This window comes from Schistocerca serialis, chromosome 3 (assembly GCF_023864345.2).
Source record: "Schistocerca serialis cubense isolate TAMUIC-IGC-003099 chromosome 3, iqSchSeri2.2, whole genome shotgun sequence".
Classification (NCBI taxonomy): domain Eukaryota; kingdom Metazoa; phylum Arthropoda; class Insecta; order Orthoptera; family Acrididae; genus Schistocerca; species Schistocerca serialis.
Genome location: NC_064640.1, coordinates 719,377,464 through 719,398,094, shown reverse-complemented (window position 1 = coordinate 719,398,094; position 20,631 = coordinate 719,377,464).

Below are 20,631 nucleotides of genomic sequence, written 5' to 3'. Positions count from 1 at the left end.
TCGCAATGTACTGTGAGGTAAAGGTGCTTTACTAATTTGGTATAACTAGAAAATGGCTAAAAAGATACCAGAATGGCCAGCTGTCGTTTATTATATAAAAGAGTTGGTTAGTTTCATTACATGTCGAGACACAACAATTACATTTTATAGGTGACACAAATAACTTACTGTATCCAAGAGATATGATTATCCGCTACCTACCAGGAAATCTCAGCATGTTAAAGCACTGCTTCGAGGATTAGTGGTGCACTGGTCCTGGATAGAGCTGGTCAGGACGTTTACAATGAGTGTCAGTGTGCTGGTCAGTCTGGAAGTGATTTTTAGGCAATTTTCCACATCCCAGTAGGTAAGTCCCACCTCAGTTATACGAGTCATAAATATTTGGAAAACTATCATTCATTTTCATGTGAATAGCACTAGACACAGACTGTTAAGATACAGATATTCCATCTCAGTGGATGGCAACAGAAAGAGTATCCAGGAATACCCTAAAATAAACCTGCTCAATCTGCTAATAACCATGCCAATCCTGTGCACATGCAGGACAAAGGCACAAGGAGAAAGTCTAAGCTTTGATTATCCACTCATTTCTAGAAGTTAATGTGAATTTTGTAAGGAATAAAAATTCTGTACTACAGATTACATATAATTATTGCATGCATTTATACAAAACGATTAATAACGTATCAGAATCAGATCCTTACCAGTTTGGCTGTTTCCTATGATTTCCTACATTTCTCTTTTTCATTCTGAACATAGTTTAATAGTTTTAGTGACCCATAGTTTCTTTGATTTATTTACTTTTACAGGAAAATGATTATAAAAATGGTTAAAAACTTAATAAGATGTACATTGAATTTGGAGCTGGTATTAGGCTCTTTGTAAGCTTCACTCCAGTCAATATGTTCTTATGTTTTTCCTTAAAATCTTCTTTGGTTTGTCATTGGTCATCTTTATTGCCTCCATTGAGTTTTTCTGGACTTTACATGTAGCTAAGTTATGTAATGTATCTATCACAGGGAAGATTTGTGTTTCTTTAACTTCAGCTCATTGTCTGAATACATTATCTGTCAGTGTACTATTATCATGAGCCATGCAAGTAGGTAAACTTAGATGTGACAGTAAACTGTCTAAGTTTAATAACATCAAACCTGTAAGATTCCTTTAAGAGATTTGCATTAAACTCACTACAAATCAATAATTCCATCTTTCAGTCTGACAGACAGCACGCTAGGATATCTCAGTTTTTTATGAAACTGTACAAATTACCCTGTGGTCACCTGTATACTGTAACAATAATATTGTTATTATATTGTTCAGTATTAACTGACGAGCACTTGCTGCTATATCATTGTCTACAGAAAGTTCAATTATTTCTGTGCTTTTGAATATACAAGCATTTTTGTTAAACTCCTCCTTTCTCCATAGACAATCGACATGAATAGGCAGGTAACATGTAGCCATCTGCTACAAATATCCCTATCCCAGTGGTTACATTGTGTTCAGAGAGACAAATGATATCATTTTCTTACCAAATGCTGAGATCTTTGAAACAAACTAACAACTCATTTATTTTATTTCTTACCTCCCTAATATTCGCATTAATCACACTAATTTCCTGTTTCACTCTACTCTTATGTGATGAAGTGAAAGTGTGCACATTTTTATTTTCTGGAATGCAGTCTGATTTTTTAATTTAACTGAAGTACATTTGTCTCACCTGACCCCAATGGCCCCGGAGAATTCACCCTGCATGTTTGCGAATTCACTTGCTAAACTCCCTAAGGCACACATTTATTTTCTGTTACTTGGCTAAGACTAGCATTTGGTTGCACAAACTTGGTGACTATATACCCTGAATGTAATTTTATCTGTAGCTGTTGAACTGCAACTCTCATAGTAATATAGGGTGATATTAAATTCAATTTACTTTCACAAGAGAGTACACTTCAACATAGATTCCTTACTTAGCTTGTGTTTCTCATGAACATCTTATCTATCACAAAGTCTCAGGCAATGGAAGAAAGTAAAGGTGATTACATACATGAGCAGGACATAATTATGAACCAACTATATTAGAGACAATTTCCTTAACATTAGTTTGCTGCAGAATTCTGGAGCTTATTCTAACTCTGAATGTAATAAATTTCCTGAGAGAGAAAACCCTCTACCCACAAATCTGCATGGATTTTGAATGCATCTGTCTCCCTAAACTTAGCTTGCCCTTTTCTCACACAATATTCTGTGAACCATGGATGCAGGGCAGTAAGCAGATTCCAAATTCCTGGGTTTCTGGAAAGTATTTAACACAGTGCTCCACTACTGATTATTAACAAAGGTCCAAGCATATGGGATCAGTTCTCAGGTATGTTAGTGCCTTGAAAACTTTTTAAGTAGCAGAACAAGGTACTTGGTCTTGGACAGTAAGTGTTCATCAGAGACAAGCACATAACCTGGAATGTCCCAGGGAAGTATGATCTGACAGATAGGGTGAGCAGGCAATGTGTGTCTGTTAGCTGATGTTGTAGTGTACAGGAAAGAGTCGTCACTGAGTGACTACAGGAGGATATAGGATGAACAAAGGAAGCCTGTTAACACTGATGTAAAAGCTGTGTCTTGATCTGTGAAACATACAACCCAAAGATTAGATTCATATTCACTCTGTTTCTGATCTCTACTAGTCATTCCTTTCCTGCTATGCTCACAAATGGAACAGACAAAAAGAATGTTTATATGCCTCAGAATGTGTCCTAATTTCTCCTAGCTTCTTTTTTGGTCCTCGTGCATGATGTGCAGTCAGTCACAAATAGTGTTCCTCCAAACTTTCTTCGATAATTTTTCGTGAAAACAGCATTGTTTTCCCTCCAGGGCTTCCTGTTCGAGTACACAGAGAATTTCCGTAATGCCCATGTGTTAATCAATCCTACCAGTAACAAATCTACCAGTGTTTCTCAGAATTGCTTCTATATTATCCTTTAATCTTACCTAGTGGGGATCCCAAATGCTTGAGCAGAACTCAAGAAAGGGTTGCATGAGTGTTCTATATGTTGTTTCCTTTGTAGATGAGCTACACTTTCCTAGAATTCTCCCAGTAAACTGGAGTCAACCATTCATCTATCCTACAACTGACCTTATATGTTTGTAACAGATCATATCACTTAGCAAATGTACCCCCTGATACTTAATCAATGTGACTGTGCCATGAATTACATTAGTAACACTATATCTGAACAATGCAGGTTTGTTTCTCCTACTAATGTGTATTAACTATATTTTACACAGTTACAGCAAGTTGTCATTTATCACACCAAAGAGGAATTCTTTCTGAGTCAGTATATGTAATCATAACTAATCACCATTTAGAGATGACACTTCATCCTCATGCCATATCTTCTGGTGCTGTACTTACTGGCTTGTTAATGCCTCAAAAGTATGCCTATGTTAACATAAATATCAGGCATTCTCTGAATAAATAGTAAATATTAAAATTAATTTACAGCAGCCTTCAGAAACGTTTTTTCTATAGATATGTATGTATAAAAACAGCATTCATTGCTAACCTGTCAGTTGTTACACTGGTATGTAACTTGCTTGATCATTTAGGCTGGTCGGACATTCGGAGACATTTAAACCTGCACTTGGGCTGAAATCACAATTGTCTGAAATAAATGAGTAATAATTTACAGTTCAATGTATCACCACTAAACTGATATCTTACCACTCTCTGACTGTATTAACTATTATTTGTTGTGGACATGTGTTCATGAGAGGCATGTCAGTCACATTATGCTATAAATCGGATTTTTTCTTCGAAAATCCCACGCCATTTCATTTTCCCATCACAATTAACCATATTTTATAGCTGTATAAACACTCTTCAAGTCATGTACTTTCAAAACTGTTAGCCCTCTATTGTCTGTTTCATACATACTTCTGTTTAAGTTAATAAATCTTTCAAATTATTCTGTCATTTAAAGTCTATAGTTACCATTTTATATCTAACCAACTGAAATTCCTTCACAGTAAAAGCTCCAAAGCTAATACAAAATCAAATATATGCTAGGCACGTTTAGGCCTTATCTAAGTTATCAAAATGTGCGTAAAAAGTTCAAAAATCAAACTTCTTGATAGATTAAAACTATATGGTGGAGCAAGACTCAATCATGAGACCTTTGCATTTTGCATGAGGGGCTCTGCCAACTGAGCCACCCAATCATGACTCACAACCATTTATCACAGTTTTACCTCAGCTGTTTCCTCACCTCCTACTTTCCTAACATCGCAGAAATTCTGTGAAACTTGCAAAACTGGCACTCCTGGAAGAAAGGGTATTGTGGATACATGGCTTAGCCACAGTTTGGAGGATGTTTCAAGAATGATTTTTCATTGTGCAGTGGAGTGTGTGCTGATATGAATCTTCCTGGCAGATTAAGGCTGTGAGGACATAATCTTCCTGGCAGATTAAGGCTGTGAGCTGAACCGAGTCTTAAACTCAGGACCTTTGCATTTCACAGGCAAGAGCTTGACTGACTGAGAAACCCAAGCATGACTCATGACCCATCATCAGATCTTCACTTCTGCCAGGACCTCATCTCCTGCATTCCAAACTTCTGGAAACATGCACAAACTTTGGCTAAGGCATGTCTCCACAACATCCTTTATCTTCCAGACCTGATGCCCTGCAAGTTTTGCAGGAGAACTTCTGTGAAGTTTGGAAGGTACAGATGAGGTAGTGGTGGAAGTACAGCTGAGATGATAGATAATGAGTCATATTTAGCTGGTAGAGCACTTGCCCACAAAAGGCATTGCACATACAAATAAATAACAATGTGTATTTTATTATAGTGGAATTCCCTTCTACTACTAACAATATAGACCCATGTACAGGGGTAACCATGCTACTCTCCAGAGTCGCATCATCAGTTAAGTATGGGTTGCCAGTTCACCTGCCAAAACAATTACTGCCATCTTTTATAACATACTTCCCACTACAACATAGGGTTAGTGCAACTAGTTTCATAATGTTGTTGGTTATGGAGTATGACAACTGTAGGATTATTGCCCTGCCTAGATCCCAGCCATTCGTACTCCAATTATTGCGAAGGTTACATAGGGGAATTGTACACATGAGAGCACGACGTCATGTTTGTTGGACAGGCAGTGACACTGAGACTCAAAAAATGGTGCAAGCCTACATGCATGTGCTCAGACTCTGGCTGCCCTGTGCCACATATTTCCCCCTGGCTCAGATGTGACCACCCTTGGGAGCACATGCACACACATTCAAGGGAACTATATGATTACTACTAATGGAAGCCATCTCATATTTTCTGTATGTGGTTCAGATGACTGCCATGACTAATAGCATTACAATCTTTGGTGTGAGAAATATATTTTCCATGAAGAGAAAACGCCATATTATGGTTTCTGATAACTTCCCACAACTGCGTCCTCAGACTTTTCGAGGTCCTCTAAATGCAACCACAGTTATAGTCAGCATCTTATTATCATTCTGTTCAATGCAGTATCTAATTAAAAATGCAACAAATTGTCCAAAGAAGAAAAATGTTACTATCAACTGTGTTTCTGCGCCTGAAGAAGACTTAACAATCTTCTTTGCAACATATCATTTCTTCTCCATTAATTGTGACAGGTTGTAGGTCAGTAGCATGTGCTTAGGTTTTCATTTTGTTTCAATTGCCATATCCTACCCAGCAAGCCCGTGGTCCACTGTCACAAAAATATTACTTACCACATGAGCTCACATATTTGTATGCATATATGAAAGCAGGGTGTTTTCATTGGCCACTGATAGTACCAAAATGTTTGAAGACAGAGTCAGCTCATCTTTCATCATAATCAACAGTTGTAATAACACAATCATAATTCTGAATCCCCTATAATACAAAAATTGATGACCAACAGACACCAGGCAAGGCCTGCCTTCCTCCAACTACTGGCCAGCACTGGCCAACAAGCAGAATCCTTGTTCACCACTCTGACTCCATTATAAAATCAGTACAAGAATACTGTTGCATAATGATATCAATGTCTCACCAGAGCTGGAGACACTCTCTCACCAGAAGGCAGATCTTTGCTGACCCTGTAAGCGTAAGCCATAGCAATAGTTGGTGTCACTGTGACATCATGACACTGTTAAAAGTTCCCATTAGAGAGTGATCACTTCACATGATGTTCAGTACTCACTCACACTGCTTACTCAAGCTGCCTGCCAGACTACTCTATGGATTATGCCACTGAACTACCTAGGCTACATTTGGGGATGTTATTGGGAGTGACTGTGACCATGCTACTAACAACCTGCTCTGCAATGGTTTACAGACCTTTACTTTGGCCTGGTAGCTGAATGAACACGTTAAAATTTGTTGTGATATTCTAGCCTGCAATGGCTTTCATCTGTTTAAAGAGAATCATGAGCCAAGGTAAATAACTGCTTGGTGATGAAATGCATCAGACGCTATATGTGGACTGACCAATAACAGTGCAGATGCTGGTATTTTACGGACTTGTAGTCATTGCAGTAACAGCAAGTGAAGCAGCTACAAGAGCCACAGCAAGAACAACAAGAATAACAGAACAAATACATAGCCCATTCACATTAATATGGCTACCTCCCATATTTGACATCAATAAGCAATAACCACCCACAGATGGCAGTTGCAAGCGCTAGCAGTGGAGGGTATATAAAGAATGGTGGGAGATGTGGAAAACAGTGAACTCAGTGTAGTAATGTGGCAATGTAACAATTTATCTGACATCAAAAAGGTCAAGATCATTGGTTTTCATACCAAATGGCCAAATGGCAAGTTTGTAAACTGTTTGCATGCTGCAGACATTGAAGTACACCAGCATGGCAAAATGGTGCTACACAAAACTGGTTCCAAGGCAGCTGTGGCACAACATGGGCCATAGGTGAACGGGGAGAATGATGGCTGCAGTGACATGTATGGGTAAACAGACATGCAACAACTGAGCAGCAAACTACTCAGATGAACCAAGTAGCTACCAACAGTGACTCTTCAAAGACCATTCATTGAATATTTTGGATGTGGGCCTCTGCAAAAAGGCTCCCAGTTTATGCACCCACACTGACTGCTGTATATCAGCAATGAAAGCTAGAATTGACACACCAGTACCACATCTGGATGTCTACTAAGTGGCAGCAAATGGCCGTTTCAGAAGAATTACGTTTTGTGTTCCATCAGACAGATGGTCACTGGCGTGTACAGCATTAAAAGTCTGAAAGCAAACACCCTCCAACAATCATAGGATGGATCCAAGCTGAAGGAGAGAGTGTTATGGTCTACAGAATGTTTTTGTGGCATTCCCTGGGTGATCTCATCATTAAGGAAGACACAATAGATGCATGTATCCTTTGGGACCATGTCTATCCCTATATGCAGTTTCTTTTTCCCTAAGAATGATGGAATCTACCAGCAGGACAATGCAATGTGTCACACAGCTTGCAGTGTACACTGAGCAGCGAAAACATTATGACCACTGCCCACCATGATATCTGATCCCATCTGATGGCATTGCAGGCATGTGATGCAGACACAAAAGTACATAAGTGGAGAAGACATGAATGGGCAATCACCTTAGTGAGGGTATGGGCTGCAAATGGGGGAACCCACTTAGATAAGCGACTTTGAAAAATGGCAGATTATTATTATGCATAGCCTGTGAACAAGTATCTTGAAAACATCAAAGCTGGTAAAATGTTCACTTAGTACTGTTGTGAGAATCTATGGAAAGAGGCGGAAGGGCAGTTAAACTACCACTACGCACAAAATGGTAGGATGTCCATGACTTCCACAAAATGTGGGGTTTGGAGGCTTGTCTGCTCTGTGTAATAGGATACATGGTGATCTGTGGCACCTCTGCCAAAAGAGCACAATGCTGGTGTGCACACAGGTGTTTTGGAGCACATTATTCATCATACATTGTTAAATATGGAGTTCCACAGCAGACCATCTCTATGCATTCGCTTGTTGAGCCAGTGACATCACCAATTACGAAACCAGTGGCCATGGGACCATAGGGATTGAACTGTTGATCAATGGAAATGTGTGAGCTCTTTGGGTGAATCACACTTTTGCTACACTAGGCTACTCGTCATCTCCAAAAACAACATAGTCAAAGTGAAAGGTGGATCTAAACATGCCGCAAGCCACGAATGCAAGCTGGTGGGAATTATATTATGCTATGGGAGACATTATACTGAGCTAGCATGGGACCTGTGGTAGGAATCAAAGACATGCTGACAGCTGCAAATCACCTGGATCCCTTTATGCTTGATGTCTTCCCTGACGGTGATGTCGTCTTTCAGCAGTACAACTGTCCATTTTTCAGAGCCAGAGCAATGCTACATGGTTTTAGGAGCGTTATAGTGAACTCATGTTGATGTCTCATCAACCAAATTTGCCTGATGAAAGTTCTGTGGAACCCATCTGTGATGTTATCAGCTACATCACTGTGTACGCAGACCATTGGCCCATTATTAATGCGAATTAGATGACCTGTGAAGAGACATCTAATACCACATATCATCACAAACCTACCAACAAAGTGTTAGATCCCTGATACACAGAATTAGTAATGTATTTCATTCCAAATATGGACAAACAAGCTCTTAAGTATATGGTCATAATTCTTGTGCTAGGTATGAAGAGCCACCAAATAATTCTTTGACTCATCAGTGTATGTGCCTGGTATGAAGAGCACTCCAAATTTAAACACAATTGAAAATTTGTAGGACCATGTTGATCAGGCTGTTTGCACGGTGGATCCTCAACTAAGAAACTTAGTACAGTTGACAGCAGTGCTGGAGTCTGCATGGCTCTACATTCTTATCAGTACCTTCCAAAACCTCATTGACTCTGTTGCAGCATGTTTCACAGATGGCCACACTTGAAAAGGTGGTTATTCGGGCTTTTGACAGGGTGTAACATTAATGTGACTGTATAGTGTAGTTGACAGAAGAGTAGATATTCCTGACCTACATCTTATAAATGCAGAAATATCCTTTAGCTTAGGTATTATCCATTGCACTGTCACTGCAACAGAATTTTCCAGTTTGTCAGGTATGAGACAGTGTCAGTCAAATATCCTCCTTTTTGTTGTGGACTGGACAAGAGGTGTTTAATTCACTACATATGCTAGCCCCAGTGGAAGACCCAGAAACATTGTCGTTCATATAAATGTGTGTGTCACTAGCAGCATACTATCATTACCAACAGATTGACAGAAATTAAGACATAAATATTTCTTTAGATTCCAATAATCTCAGACAACATATATGGGTTCTTTCATTCATAATAGACTCACGCAGTATGAGACAAATGGAGGAGATATGACACAATTCCTTAAAATTACAGTCCCCTTTACTACATCAAGTATTACCAATAACCACAACTAGAAATAGTGCTAATGTGCAGATTACATAAATGTACTGCAGATACTTGGCACATCAGACAAGAGCTGAGACTGGCAGCTGCAGCGAGCATGCCCCAGGCATGCAGCACACTAACTAAAGAATTGAGTGTGGACTTGGTATTGGAGCAGCAAGCATTTTAAACAATTAATAAACCACTCTGAACAGCAGTTGCCTTCTTGCTCATGAACCACAGTTACCTTCTTGCATGCAGTGCTTTATTTAGCATGAATGCAAACATTGGTTTATTCTAATGCAATCTACCAGCATTGAAGCTGTCTCTAACCAAAATAAAGCATGTTTAAATATCGCTAAAGGTCAGGATTGTTTAACTTTATTTATGGTAAGTTTGCAAAGCCTGCCAAGTCAGTTAGTGTTTGTTGAATCTTCAGTTCAGTGTACTCTGCAATCTGTCTGCATTAAAAGCTTGTCAAAATCAATTAAGTAGCTTCGGCAGTAAAGTGAAGATGAAACCAGTGCGTAGCATAAGTCATTTCATTAATGAGAGTGCTACATTTCTGTTCCTTCATGGAACGCAAAGTAGTGAAGGAAGATTATAAACAATCACCACTGCAACAATGGAGAATATTTAGTTAAGTAGCTTTCTACTACAAACAGATGCAATGTTTTCTAATATGCCTCAAACAAAATACAAAATTTGAAATTTTTCATCAATATATAAAATTTTGTACTACACTGTTGTACACCATATGAAATTTCAATGACATCAGTAAACAGCTATTATCATTTCAAGTAAACACAAGTCTAACAGTAACGTTATTTAACGTGATAAAAAACAGGTTTACCACCACTGTCACTAGCCGACAACTGTATAACTTCTTCTAACAAGAAAAGAATACCACTCAGGCTTATGCTCAGAGCAAAAGCCAGTCAAAAGCAAGTGATAAAAAGTATCCAGTACTTTAAGGTGTAATGTGGTATAAGAAATTCATTTTCTCAATTTGGAGGAACTATGTGAAGACCTTTGAGATCTACCTTGGATGTTCCAATGATTTCAAAGCCGATATTACATTTAAACCAACAGCAAATACTCAGCCTTTTGGAATAGTCTTTGTACTAATTTCTCTTCAACCAATAGTAAAAAAGGAGTCAGAGTAACTCCAGAATCTCTGTGTTGTCAAATCTGTAAATGTGAGCAAATGGGCTACACATATCATATGCACAACAAATAAAGGGAAGTATTGTGGCTTTGTGCACATTTTAATACTGTAATCAATAAATAGTTCTTAGTACAGGCTTATCTCATTATGTAGGCAGAGGGTAGCCTAGCAAGGTGATTTCTGTAATGTAATGAAAGGCTTCAAGAAAGTTGAACACTAGTCCACGATAAGTGTTACATTGAAATTTGGCCCACTGTCATCTGCAGAGCTATAGTCCATATACCTGGATGCAGTGAAATTATGTAAGGGAAGGGAGGAAATCTTTGATCTTGCATTAGAAAAAAAAGTCACAGACTTAGAGCAGCTCTATGGTTTAATGTTGATTAGTAAAAATAATTAGAACTACTGATGGCCTTGGGAGAGCCAGTCCTGACAAAACTCTACCATCTGGTGAGCAAGATGTATGAGACAGGCGAAATACCCTCAGACTTCAAGAAGAATATAGTAATTCCAAACCCAAAGAAAGCACATGTTGACAGATGTGAAAATTACCGAACTATCAGTTTAATAATTCACAGCTGCAAAATACTAATGCGAATTCTTTACAGATGAATGGAAAAACTGGTAGAAGCTGACCTCGGCGAAGATCAGTTTGGATTCCGCAGAAATGTTGGAACACGTGAGGCAATACTGACCCTATGACTTATCTTAGAAGCTAGATTAAGGAAAGGCAAACCTACATTTCTAGCATTTGTAGACTTAGAGACAGCTTTTGACAATGTTGACTGGAATACTCTCTTTCATATTATAAAGGTGGCAGGGGTAAAATACAGGGAGCGAAAGGCTATTTACAATTTGTACAGAAACCAGATGGCAGTTATATGAGTCGAGGGGCATGAAAGGGAAGCAGAGGTTGGGAAGGGAGTGAGACAGGGTTGTAGCCTCTCCCCAATGTTATTCAATCTATATATTGAGCAAACAGTAAAGAAAACAAAAGAAAAATTCGGAGTAGGTATTAAAGTCCATGGAGAAGAAATAGAAACTTTGAGGTTCACCGATGACATTGTAATTCTGTCAGAGGCAGCAAAGGACTTGGAAGAGCAGTTGAATGGAATGGACAGTGTCTTGAAAGGAGGATATAACATGAACATCAACAAAATCAAAATGAGGATCATGGAATGCAGTCGAATTGAGTTGGGTGATGCTGAGGGAATTAGATTAGGAAATGAAGCACTTAAAGTAGTAAAGCAGTTTTCCTATTTGGGGAGGAAAATAACTGATGATGGTCGAAGTAGAGAGGATATAAAATGTAGACTGGCAATGGCAAGGAAGCACTTCTGAAGAAGATAAATTTGTTAACATCGAGTATAGATTTAAGTGTCAGGAAGTTGTTTCTGAAAGTATTTGTATGGAGTGTAGCCATGTATGGAAGTGAAACATGGACATCAATAGTTTGGACAAGAAGAGAATAGAAGCTTTCGAAATGTGGTGCTATAGAAGAATGCTGAAGATTAGATGGGTAGATCACATAAGTAATGAGGAGGTATTGAATAGAATTGGGGAGAAGAGGAGTTTGTGGCACAAATTGACAAGAAGAAGGGACCGGTTGGTAGGACATGTTCTGAGGCATCAGGGGATCACAAATTTAGCATTGGAGGGCAGCGTGGAGGGTAAAAATCGTAGAGGGAGACCAAGAGATGAATACACTAAACAGATTCAGAAGGATGTAGGTTGCAGTAAGTACTGGGAGATGAAGAAGCTTGCAGAGGATAGAGTAGCATGGAGAGCTGCATCAAACCAGTCTCAGGACTGAAGACGACAACAACAACAACAACAGTAAAAATATGCTCCACAGTGAAAGACATGTACACTGTGGACACACAAATCTCATAAGCACATGGCTTTTATGTACAAGTTGTGTTTTACCAGTTTGCAGATTGGCCTTTTGGTTTTTGTTTTAGCATTTGTGTCTTCATAAGCGGATTGTGTCAGGTACTAAAAGACGATTTACTGTCCAAGCTGGCAGTGTATATGGGTGATATCCTGACTGCAAGTCTCATTTGGAAACAGCACAGTCAGTCTACCAAGGAAGCCTTTTAGAAGCAGTAAAGCCAAGAGGCATGAGATTATATTTAAAAATGTACAAAATTTGTCAATAAGGTTTGAAAGGTTAGTCATAAATGGACCAGTAATTGTGAAAGATAATTTGAAGTTGCATCCTGTATCTACTTCATGTGGAACATTAGAGATCTCTGTCAAGGACAAATTTTTGATGTCTGCTCAGCTGATGTTTTTATGACTTTGAGCTCTAATCTATTAGAGGCATGTAATTTTATCTGTATCTGGTGTGATCACATATCTCAAATTAATGATAAATCTTTACCTGCTAAGCCCAATAGTGGAGGGAAATCTGAGCACCATAATAAAAACAGGCCATAAATAATGATTCTTATCAATAACAAGATAACAAGTAAAATATAAGAGAGTACTGAGATCAAAATTTATCTACAGAGCAGGTTGTGCAATATGGATTTATGATGGGAAATATTTGCAAAATTATTGTGGTGTTTCTGCCAGCACACAGGTCCTACTGTAGTATCATATGGAAGAATTTAATTTTATTCAATGAATCTGACACTTGAGACATTAGGAACTGATAACATACAAAGAACACCACTGAGTGTGCCCACTATAAACTGTGTTCTTCTTCTTCTGAAGCATGGTGGAGGAATTGTGATGGTTGTCGTTATTGTTGTTGTTGTGGTCTTCAGTCCTGATACTGGTTTGATGCAGCTCTCCATGCTGCTCTATCCTGTGCAAGCTTCTTCATCTCCCAGTACCTACTGCAACCTACATCCTTCTGTATCTGTTTAGTGTATTCATCTCTTGGTCTCCCTCTACACTTTCTACCCTCCACACTACCCTCCAATACCAAATTGGTGATTCCTTGATGCCTCAGAACATGTCCTACCAACCGATCCCTTCATCTAGTCAAATTGTGCGACAAACTTCTCTTCTCCCCAATCCTATTCAATATCTCTTCATTAGTTATGTGATCTACCCATCTAATCTTCAGCATTCTTCTGTAGCACCACATTTCAAAAGCCTGGTATGAGTATGCCATGTTAAATTACTTGAGCAATAAAAAATTAAAATAAGAGTTCAAAAAGTATCAGAAATACTATGTAGACCTCCTAATTTTGGAAAAACAGAAATATTTTGAAATTGCCATTCAGAACTCAATTAATATCTCCGAAACATCATGGTCACTAGTAAATAGAGAAATAGGTAAATCTAGGAAACATACAACAACTTGCTGATAAATGGCACAATAGAAACTGATCAGAATAAAATAGCATATCTATTTAACAATTACTTTGCTTCTTTTGGCTCAAGCATAAACTATCATGTTAAAAATCATAAATACAAATTCAGAGGAACATCAGTGTCAGGAAGTATATTTTTGACACCAACAAGTAAAGAAGAATTAATTAAAATGGTGATTAACTTAAAGAATTCCCATGCAGCCGGCTTTGATGGTCTTAGTCTGGACACTCTTAAGAAATGAATACATGAAATTGCATCACCTTTATCCACAGTTATCAACTCTCATATGGAAGATGGTCTATTTCCAGATGAATTGAAAATTGCTCGAGTTGTGCCTATTTTTAAAAAAGGAAACAGAAATTGAGTAGAAAACTTTTGACCCGTTTCTGAATATCCAAAATCTTTGGGAAAGTAATATACATAAGAATCTGGAACTTCCTGGTATGCAAGAAAGTGATTTCTCAGGGTCAGTATGGGTTTGCCAAGGGATCATCCGCCGTTACAGCAGCATCGAACTGAATCAAAGGTGTCACTCAAGCAATAGATAACAAAGAACATGTATGTGGCATCTTTCTAGACTTACAAAAAGCATTTGACTGTGTTGATACGACCATATTGCAGGAAAAACTGTGGAACTATGTCATTCGAGGCACAGCTCATAATTTGGTGAGGTCCTACTTGACAAATAGGAAGCAGTTTGTGTCTTTACGTTCCTAAACACAATACTGGAAGAAAACTGAGTATACATTACCAACAGAAGGGAAACGTTTAGGATTTTCATGTTTAAAGGAGGTACATGGCTACAAGAGACTACTTGGCTTAAAATCTCTCTAGAGACTAAGCCCCATCTATACACAAAGAGTGTCAGTATGCAGGTACAGAAAAAACTGCCTTCTTACCATTTGGTACCATGATGCAGGATCTGACATGGTCAGCTTGTGCTCCCATTATTTCCACTGGATAACCTCACTGGTAGTGGTTTGAAGAAAAGAAAGAAAAGTCCTTTGGCTTATATAAATTAAGTGTAATGATCAGCCTTTAGCAGTTACAAAGACACAAATCATAGTCCAGTGTCCAATGAAAATGTGTAATGGTGTCTGATGAATTTGTTTGCGCATTGTTTTCAATACTAATAGCAGTTTACACCAAGGTAACAGCAGTAAGTGTTCATCTTATGGGCTGCCACCTCCTAATTATGGTGAGCAAGAGGAGTCTGGTTTGTCAGTGACATGCTAATATGTATTAAATCACAAATATTAATGTAGTTAATATCAAGAACAGGTTTACAAGTTCCTGTATTGAAGGCATGAGTACTTAGCAATGACAACTAAACTGGCACAGAAGAGAATCAGTGAACAAAACCAAAGTTTGAAACCACTAATCACAGCAACAATCCATAGAATATTTTATTTAAAGTCCATAGTGGACATGAGTTGACATTAATAGTAGAAGACTGGTGAGTACTTCACATGAGCACAGCAACAAGCTTATGGTTACTGTTCAATTTGGGTGTCATATGTTGGTGTCAGTGGATGCATGTCCCAGTAATATGAAGTGGGCTGATCGAGCCATGGTGGTTTCATGGCCTGAGGTGCCCTCTTGTTGGTAGTTACCTCCAGGTCTAGTGGCAGCTGTGATACAGCATTATTGTCAATAACGTTACCTGACATGAAAACCCTCACCCAAACGGAAAGGCAATAGGCCTAGATTCAACTTGACTGATAGTGACTCCGGCAGATTATTAACGTGCTAAGTATTTGGATGTTCAGTATTGGAGCACTGTTCTGACAGTCTGTGTTTATAGGCATGGAGATATCAGGGTAGTTAGACCAGTAATTGGCAGAACCTGCCAATAGACCACCCTCCACTGGATCTCCCTAAAAGAATCTTTCTGAGAAATACTGTTTTACTTGAAGGTGCCACCTGTATGGGGTGCTGTCCTTGGTTGTGGTGAAGCTGTTGGTCCAGTATCACATATCATCTGTGATGTCTGGTGAAATTTTTCATGGGATATTATTTGATGGTGTTGTTGTTCTTCATTTGTTAGTGGTTTGTTGGCAAGACCACCATAGACAGAGATAGTTTTGGTGGTGCCACTGACAACTATCCCAGGTGGCTGCAGTGAACATCATCTGGCCATGGGTGTTCTCAACTGCTGCCAGAATCAAGGTCTTTGGGTGCAGGATGGAGATTGCTGAATGTGGAGGAGGTGTAGTAACATTTATGGGTTTCCACCATAAAATATCTCTGTTGGGATTTTCAGGTTATTTGTGTTGTGTGGTATGTGAGTAGGCTTACCTCAAACATGAGCAATTCCTGGCCAGGTTGGACATTTCCTCTACCCGGGGACTGGGTGTTTGGGTTGTCCTCATCATTTCATCATCATTTGTAACAGTGGTTAGATTGGATGATGTAAAAATTGGACTGTGTAAAAGTTAGGACTTTGTATGTGTGCTGATGACCATGCAGTTGAGTGCCCCACAAACTAAACATCATCATCATCATCATCAAATATGAGAAAATTACTTAGGCTTCAGATTATATGATCTGTAGCAACTGACTGCATGTTGGTGATGTATGGGTAACTAGACACTGTGCCTGCCACCACCAACCATATATACTTTAAAAACAGTTCCAAATTGTCCAGGTGAGTGTGCCAGGGATGACAGATACTGACCATAATTCAAATTTCCACAGAGATTTGCTTTGGAATAACTATCTGACATTCTTCTGGGTTCAGTGAGACTATCAACATTCTATTAGCTAATGATAACTGGTGATGCTGCACAAGTTGTGATGCACTCTAGGGGCGAATGTTTGAGCCACACCTGTTGGGCCCTTTGAATCACTACCACTAGGATGTGATCCTTGTTAGTAGCTAGAGCTACTTTTGTGTCCACTGGAAGTTTGAATATAGCATTAGAGGTGGTACTGTGGATGACTATCTTATAAAAAATCTTATGTTCGTATGCTTCTAGAAATATAGTCCATCTTTGTTATTGTTCAGGTGTCTGCTTTGGTACCATATTACATGGGACAAATATGGTTATTAATGCTCGATTACAAGGTCCATTAGATGGAAAAACTTGTTGTCATGGAAATAGACATGGAACTTCTGGGTTGTATATACTACTGCCGATGTCTCTGTGCCTAACTGTAATTACATTATACTTCATTGAGTGAATTAGATTCAAATACAATAGTGCTCAAGGCTAGATGCTGGTAAGCCACACACTCAGTGAAATTTAGAGATCTGTGTTTTTCATATCTGCTAGAGGGTGGAAAACCACTGGCAGGGTAGTATATGAAGAGGCTAACACACTCTGTTGTTACGTATTGCACTGAGACAAAGTACATAATTTTTTTGCTTTAGTATGGCAAGCCACAGCCAAGATGATGACTCACAGAGGAAACAGTGTGACTTGTTTCCACAAAAAAAATGTACTAAGGACTGATACAGAAGCCAACCATTTTGACAGCGAATCCTCTTGAGATGAGTGTTGTAGATTATCGACAAAATCCATGTGATTAGAGGTAAGCAACAACAAAATATAATTATGTGGCATGCTATACTGAAGCATGTGACAATGTGGGTTACCATGACGGTGGAGAAAGCTCTCAATACTAAGAAATTAATGGAAATCTGATCCATGGGACATTTCCAAGATATCTATATGGAGCCTATTAACCATGAACAGTTTTACACTGGTTATGAACATCTCTAGGTGCCTGCTATAGGGGTTATTATGGCTTTCCATTAAATAGCTGTTAAAGTGTTAAATTGATCTAGTAATGTCACAATATAGATGTTAAATTGCACTATTTTTCATTGTAGGTTCATAGGTTGATTCTCTTCACAATTTTTAATTTTTTTCCTGCCACAAAGAGGGAGACTCAGCATTTGTTGTTAGAGAGGTGGCCATCTCACCCGTTAAGGATTGAAGGTGTTGATGATGGCAGCGAATGCCTGAATTGAGAGAAGGGCTACTGACCACAGTTGATGAGCGTTAAAAATGATATCATTTTACTGAAACAACACCAATTATTAACATTATTAATTAGGAGAGCCAGAACAGAATAATGCTGTATTAGTATTGTTATTACTTGCAGCATGATTTTTTTCATAAACATGTTATAACACAAATGTTATTTTCCTTTTTAAGAGTCAGAATTACACAATGATGCTATAATAATGAAATTAGCTGGAAAAGAAATGGGACATCCATGTCCCTGCCATCAGAAATGGATGATGAAGACAGCAGAACCAGATTTCATAATATTACATGGAGTCTGGGATTTAGAGAATGTTGATACACAAAACAACTACTCCTCTTTGTGTAACTCAAATGGCACCTGCTAAACACTCCTATGAGAAAAAATCGGGTAAGCCTTCCTGGAAGATCACAACTATCTGCACCGTTAAGGTGCAAGGTGAAGTTATCAAAATCTGCAAGCCTGTGAATGGAGAGAAATGCTTCTCTCTCCATTCACAGGCTACACAAATTGGGAAGAAGAGTGGAAATTGTTGCAAAGAAAGTCAGTAGTATTAAAGAGTTTGTAAAGACATGACTCCCATGAGGTACCGCCTTATCATAGAACTGTACATGTGGGCGGGAGAGTTTGTGTGCTCCAAGGAAGCTGAGAGCTATATTGGTGGTAGCGTAGCTACTGGCAGATCAAACCTAGCCGTGCAGGTCTCAGCAGAGGAGCCAAACAAAGTGTGCCTCACAATGACCTGTCTTATATCCTATATCCTATATATCCTATTCCCTACCCTCTCCTCAGTTACCATTCCTTTTCTTTCTCTAATTACCTTAACACACCACTGCCTTGTGGTTAGTCTTGGGAGGGATGAAGGCTAAGGGGGAAAACCCTGAAAGAAAATCTGGAGTGGGCCCCCAAAGGCAGTTGGAAGGCGCACTATGTCCCCTTCCGGCAGCTCCTGAAACCGAAGTGATACCAGACGTATTGGCTTGCCTTTCCTCAAGATATTATCATTTAGGTCGAGAGGGAGACCGTGATGATTGGGCAACTCACGAGTCTTCATATTTATCGCTCAGGCTTGTAGCATCCTGGAGAGGACACTTCAGTGATGTCCAAGAACTTCGGCACAACACGGGAAGAGGCAGTTACAGGTTATAAGCTCTGTCTGATTGGCGTAAGACTCGAGTGCCAGGGGCCACTTCCGACGGTGGGAGACATCATTGTGTCTCATTGGACAGCTACCATCCGCCTCAAGCTGGGCAGCCCCCAGAGAATAAGGTGCTGTCCCGCCACTATCCGCCTGCTTCACGGGGTGTGTGGAGCTTAGAAGTAATCTTTGACAAGCGGGTTGGTATAGTACAAATACCAACAACAAAAATGAAATAATAAAGAAATCACTATTTCGTATTGCCACCTGGAATGTTAGGACCATGTGTCCAAGGTACATTGACGATGCCCAAGAGGTTGATTTCATCCGTAAGACTGCCGTAATTGACAGAGAGCTCCATCATTTGACTGTTGACATCGCAGGACTGCAGGAGACGCGGCTTCCAGTATGTGGGCTCTATCAGGGAGGATAATTACACATTCTTCTGGCAGGGGAAATCTCAAGATGAGCCAAGACTTCATGATGTAGGAATTGCTGTTAAAAACACCCTCCTGGATTGCACTATGCCACCATCCGGTGGAACAGAGAGAATTATTGCTTTGAAAATATGCTCCTCAAGTGGCACTGTCAACATCCTAAATGTGTACGCTCCCACCTTATCATCCAGCATGGAAGAGATGGATCTGTTTTATTATTTACACAGCGACAGAATAGCCAAGATACCTAGCACCGAGACACTATGTATTCTAGGGGACTTAAATGCTAGAGTTGGATCAGATATTGACATATGGCCAAATTGCCTGGAACATCATGGGGTGGGAAAAATTAATGAAAATGGCCAGAGACTGCTTGAAGTTTGCTGCTTTTGTGACCTCTGTATTACAAACACATATTTCCAGCTTAAGGATCAGCACAAGGTGTCTTGGAGACACCCGCACTCCCATCACTGGCTTCAACTTGACTTAGTCATAGCTAGGTGTACTGGTCTGAAAAATGTGATACTGACACGAAGTTATCATAGTGCTGACTGCAACACTGACCATGCCCTGGTGGCATGCACATTGAGGCTCGCTCCTAAGAAATGTCACCATGCTAAACCGAGAGGTCATCCCCATACCAACACAGATCATGTTCACGACACACAAAGAAAGCAGGATTTTGCCAGTAATTTTGAAAGCGCTTTCCCAGGAAACGTGCAAGCAGAAAGGAATGTTGATAAGAAATGGGCAAAACTCTCAGCTGCAATCTACAACTCAGCAGTATTGGCCTATGGAATAAAAGGAAAAAGAAATAAGGACTGGTATGAGCAAAATTTGGAAGAAATGGAACCAGTCACTGAGGCTAAACGGAAAGCCCTGCTCGCTTACAAAAGAAACCCAAAAGAAAGAACTCGAAATCACCTATGAGAAGCAAAGAATAGGGCACAGAAAACATCCAGGAGATGTGCAAATAACTACTGGCTGAATTTATGTACAGGTATACAGAAAGCGGCCAATTCTGGGGATGCTAAGGCAATGTACGATGGTATTAAGAAAGCAATTGGACCAACTGTCAGAAAAACAGTTTCTCTGAAGTCCAAGACAAGTGAAGTCATTACTGATGAAGGCAAAAAAATGGAATGCTGGGTTGAACACTAC